This window comes from Castor canadensis, chromosome 6 (genome assembly GCF_047511655.1).
Source record: "Castor canadensis chromosome 6, mCasCan1.hap1v2, whole genome shotgun sequence".
NCBI lineage: Eukaryota > Metazoa > Chordata > Mammalia > Rodentia > Castoridae > Castor > Castor canadensis.
In genome coordinates, this window is record NC_133391.1 from 70,106,173 (window position 1) to 70,111,821 (window position 5,649).

Genomic DNA, 5,649 nt, shown 5'->3' on the forward strand with positions numbered 1-5,649 from the left:
GTAAATGAGCATTACACTATATTGTTTAGGGAATAATGACAAGAAGAAAAGATCCATACTGTACAAGTAGGAGTTTACTTGGGTGGGTGAGAGAGCTTAAGAAGGAAATTCTGGGCAGGAGAATCAGTGTGAACAGAGGACTAGTGGGCGCTCCAGGGAGAAGGGGGCTAGAGTGCTGGCAGCATGGCTGGGAGGTAGCAGGGACACATGAAGCATTGTACACAGACCCCAGCTTCAGTCTTGGTGCCTGGGGCCAGTCCCTGCCCTCTGGGCCTTGGTTTCCTCACTGGTAGAGTAGGAAACCAGGGCTGGGCGCTCACTACAGGCTTTTCCTGCTTTGCTGGAGTCCCCACTGTCCTCTCCTCACTGTCCTGGAGAGGACCTTGCTGCTTATCCTCAGAGAGGCCCAGCCCAGCTTGGCGCTAGTCCACCTATCTCTCTCTGGGCCTCTGTCTGCATGGCCCAACCAGGAATGGGGCAGGCAGAAAGACACTAATGTTCCTCTCAGTGCCCTGTGACAAGAGGCACCCTGGCAAAAGCTATGAATCAGAAACTGCCCTGTGACTTTGGGTGAGTCATTCCAACCCCTCTCCTTCCCCCAACCCCCCACCATAGTGCAGTTGGCTGCTGGCCGGACTGAGGCTCTGACAGCTGGTAGGATGGCTGGAGGCAGGAATGCCGGCATAGCCCAGGAATGTGTTTACTTCCCCCTGTGCTGGAAGGAAGCCAGCAAGGCCCCCTGGATTCCTTCCCAGTCAGGCCAGCAGGCCTCTCCACCTCCACCCCAAGCTGGTCACATTGCTGTAGGCTCCCCTTTCATCAGCCACATTTCTGCACATTTTAGCTCTGCATAGATATTAACCCCAAGATAGTTGAGGAAACACATGGATGTCAGGTTCTTGGCCTGAAGCCAGCATCTGGAGCCTTTCCTCCAACTTGGTGTCTAATTATTGTGAGGACCCGGCACATCCCTTGCCTGCTCTGGCATCAGTTTCCCCTTTCTGTTATGAAGGAGTTGGATGAAGTGAGCTCTATCAGCTTTTTCAGTCTGAGTCTTGGCAAGCCCACCCAGGAAGGCAGGGTTATGTATTGGTTGTGAGCATGATATGATCCAGAGCCAGGATGTGCCCGGCTGTGTTCCAGGTGCTATAGCTAAACGAGACAGGCCAGTATCTGCAGCAGAGAAGAGGGAATACAGGCTGTACCCGACCATAAACTGTGGAAGACACTCAGGAAAAGCTATGAAGAGAAGTTATGAACAGACAATGATGCTGGAAGCATGGCTCAAGTGGTAGAATGCCTGCCTAGCAAGTGTGAAGTCCTGAGCTCAAACCCCAGTGCTGCCAAAACAAATTAAAACATAAAGAGAATGCTACAACAAGCTATAATAGAAGACAGAGCCTGTTCTAGGGAGCCTGGGAAGGTGACATTTAAATCAATATGCAGAGGAGAAAGAACACCAGTATCATAAAGGGCCAGAGAAGAGCCTTCCAAGATGAAGGGCTCGTCTATCCAAAGGAATGTGGTGCAAAGACTGGGCAGGGGGAGTAGGGGCCAAGATCAGAGCCTGGGTGGGCCTTAGGGCTTTAACCTCCCCATGTCTCATTTCATCACCTGTAAGTCAGCAGTAAATCTCACTTGCAAGGTGCTCATGAGCTTGGCCTTTCTTCAGGATCTCGTGAAGGAGCACTCAATAAATGACAGCAGGGGTAGGGGTGTAGCTTGCTTAGCAGGTGTGAGGACCTTGGGTTCTGTCCCTAGCACTGCAAATAAGTAAGTAAATAAATCAATAAACAAATGGCAGCAAAGTATCTTGTTATCCTCTGCATGTGTGATTTACGTTTACAGGTCTATTATATTTTAGAACCTGCTTCTCTTTGTTTTTCTTTATTCTTTTGCTCTTAATTAAAAATTTTACTTTTATGTTACATCTTATGTATTCCTTTAAATTTCTGTAAAGAGGACATCATTATTATTACTATTACTTTTTATGTGTCTTCCAAGTGAACAATGAAAGTGCAGGAGAATGCTTTCAAGCGTGCAAACTGCTGTGCAAATCCAAGGGATTCTTCTTCACGTTTTCAAAGTGTCTTTGAAGCTGGGTATGGTGGTGTATGCCTGCAATCACAGCACTCTGGAGGCTGATGCAGAGGGATCTAAGAGGTTTAAGGCCAGCCTGTGTTACATAGCAAGACCCTGTTCTCCCCAGAAAAAAAAAAAAAGAAAAAAAGAAAAGGATATTTGATTTCATTGACATAACATGAACCAAAACAGAACCAAGACTTGCAAATCTCTAGCCTCACAAGGAGCTGCAGATAGTGGGCATTTTTCCCCCCATGTGACTTTAGGAAATGGTTTAGGGGTGTGGGGAGCAGATTTTGTGAGCCTTTTGTGAGTAAGGCTGAGGTCACTGGGGAAATGAGGCCCTGCAAGTCTCTGACTGGCCCTCCTGGAGCAAGAGAACTCAGCTTGCTTGCAGACAGAATGAATGAATAAGAGGAAGCATGGGGTAACACTTTAATAACAAATCTGTTCCAGGATGAAATGCCTTGAGAGGTAGTAAGCACCTGTCACTCTAGTTGTGTGAACTGCAGAATTACTTTTTATACAAGGCATGAACAGGAGTCCATCCTTAGGTGGAAGATGTATGTATTTGGGGTAGAGGGAGGTAAAAGATTTAGGAAAATTAGAAGAGATGATGTGTCATCAATTAGGATCAGATTTGAGTACAGGAAGTAGAACTCCAAAACAGTAATGGCTTCCATGGCTTGCTTCTTTCTCTCATATAAACCTAAAGATGGGTGGTCCAGGGTTGGCACAGAAACTCTGCTCTACCCAATCCTCAGGGGATCCTTTTGCATCCACCTTCCCTTGGATGTGGCCCTCATCCTTATGGTCCAAAATTGTGCCTGTCATATCCACATGTAAGAACTGGTTACAGAGGTATGCCTCGTGGCAAAGGAGGGTGGGAAATGTAGTCTTTCTCTCTCTCCCCGCCCTCTCATAATTCCAGCTAACAAGTCTATTTTTGTTGAAGGGGAGGGTGGATAATGAGGGACACTCATTAGTCTCTTCCATGAATAATATTTGTGATCTCTTTCTGCTCCAAAAGTCCATGAGTTTGTGATTCTCAAGGCTCTACAACTATAAGCAAGCACCCTTGTATGTCTAGTACTGTGCTAGGTGCTTAGTACAAGCTGGGCTGCTCCAGGAGGCTGCTAGAGATGAGCATCCCAGTCACAGGACTGCAGGAGAGCAAAGGTCTGAACTGAGGCCCTTGGCCCAAAACAGCTATCTGACTGGAATGGGACAGGACAGCTGAGAGAGGGCAGGGAAGGGAAAAGATAGTAGAGAGGGGACAGTCGCTCCATTCTGCATGCTGAATGAGTGCAACCCATCACCATGCACAAGTGAGCTCAACAGCCTGCAAAACCGCCTTCCCTTGAGGCAAAGCGATGTTTTCTTTGGCTTTCACAGGTGGGCAGTTTGTGAAATGCATAGTTGAAGGGGGTTTCCATATCCATGAGGAAATGGAGGTGCTGCTGCTGTCCACCATGTCAGGAAACACCCCGGCGTTTACTGCTTGTGGGAGGGGATTCATTGTGCAACTAAGAACCGGGAAAACACTTATTTCCAGCATGTAGGATGCTGCAGTGGCCCTTTGTTGGGCTCCTCCTCTGAGCATAGGACACCTCCTTCTCCTTTCGGGGACATACCTGTTTATCTGTTGAGGAACTCAGCGCACATGGCTCTGGTAAGGCTGATGCCACCCTTTCTTCTCCTCCACATGTTGGTACAATGCCCAGGCCTGGCTAATTGGAGTCACAGTAATTGAATCCAGGATTGGGTCATGGCCCAGTACAGGTCGTGAGAAATCCCTGGAACTTTTGCTGAGGTTATCAGGCAGTGGGTGGGTGTGGGATGATGCGGGGAGCAAATCTTTCCAATTGGGAGTCCTCAGCCGATAAAATGCAAACCTCAAATTGGAGTTTGCTGGTGATCATGTGGCATTTGTAGGAAGAACTTACTGAAGAATGAGGGAACAAGCTAACAAAGAGGACAGCAGGAGGCAAAGAAGAGTGTGATGCATTCCCAATGACATTACTTAGGCCTCTGGATCCAGCCGCTTCTGAAGCTGGGAATTACCCCAGAATTTTCCAGTGTATGAGTCAGTAATTCTCTCTCTCTCTCTCTCTCTTTCTTTCTCTCTGTCTGTCTCTCTCTTCCTCACTGGGTTTCCATCATTTGCAAATGAAAAAGTCCTTAATAATACTCCAGACAAGGTGCAATGCTGCCTAGAAGTGGAGGTAAGAATTTTGGGTGTTGTCACCCCAGGTGCCTGAGATAGCGATGCTCAGCTGCTTCTGCAGAACTCACTGAGGGCCTACTGAGCATGCCCACGATGGCAGAGTGTCTACAGAATAGTTAGCAATGGTCTCTCTCACCTATGTGCGTTGTGCTGAGCCTCCCACTGGGAGGTGAAGTCTATTGTCCCTCCCCTTGAATCATGAATTGTGGCTGGATTGATTTGTGATTTGCTTTGATCAATGGAATGTGGCTGAGGTGATGCTGGGCCAGTTTCAGGATGAGAGCTGGCATCTTCTGCTTTCACTCACCTAGAGCCCAGAGTGGCCATGTAAAGAAGTCTGGTGACCCTGCAGGAGAGACCATCTAATGCAATGGAAGCACTAGGCATGCAAAGAAAGCCTTCTTGGACATTCTAGTCCTAATCAAGCTACTAAGTGTGGGTTGATTTGTTGGGCAGCAATAATTGACTGAAACATCCACACAAGCAACTTTGGACTATCAGGATTTGTCACTGGGTGTCTTATTTGAATGAGGTTCTTGTTGAGAAATGTCGGTGGGAGGTGTTGGGACTGATGATTAGGTGAGCAGAGCCTCAGGACTGAGATTTTACAACTCTGCTTCCGCATGGGGTGGAGAATAGAGAGGGAACAGAGAAGCCACAGTCAAGGTTTCAGCTCTGCACACTGACTGATGGGGGATGACAAACACCATTTGTGAGCCAGTCTTTCAAGTGTCCTATAGGCCGGACACACAGGCTCATACCATAATCCTAGCACCCTACAGGCTGAGGCAGGGGAATCACGAGTTTGAAGCTAGCCTGGGCTATAAAGCAAGGTCCTGTCTCAACAAACAACCAACAATAACAAGAAAAGATGTCCTGCAGCCTGACCCCCTTCAGGAGCTGAGAGAGAACACAGTATGGCTGCCCTGAACCCCAGGCAGAGGTGGCCGTACAGGCAGGGAGGAAGCCCTGTCACAGCTTTCCTTGGGAGTTGTAGAGGGAGAGAGAGGGCCACGAGGATCACAGTCACAATTCAGTGGGTGGTCAACAAAAGCAGACTGGTGCCAGTTTCTAAAGTCATAGACCACTAGTCCTTATAAGCTCAGAAGACCAGAATCAGGAGAAGCTGGGTTTATATTTATAAAACTACTACTCTGTCTCTCTCTTTTAATTATCCTGTTTCATTTAGGATTTCACCTTGTAAACTAAATTCTTTTTGGAAGTGGTCAGAGGCACATCACAAATTCCCCAGAGCTGAGATTATCTCTGGAACTCAGGTCAGAAAGCAGAGCCGAAAGTGTCTACATGGTTCCCCAAGCTGTCTCCAGGAGGCCTCAGAG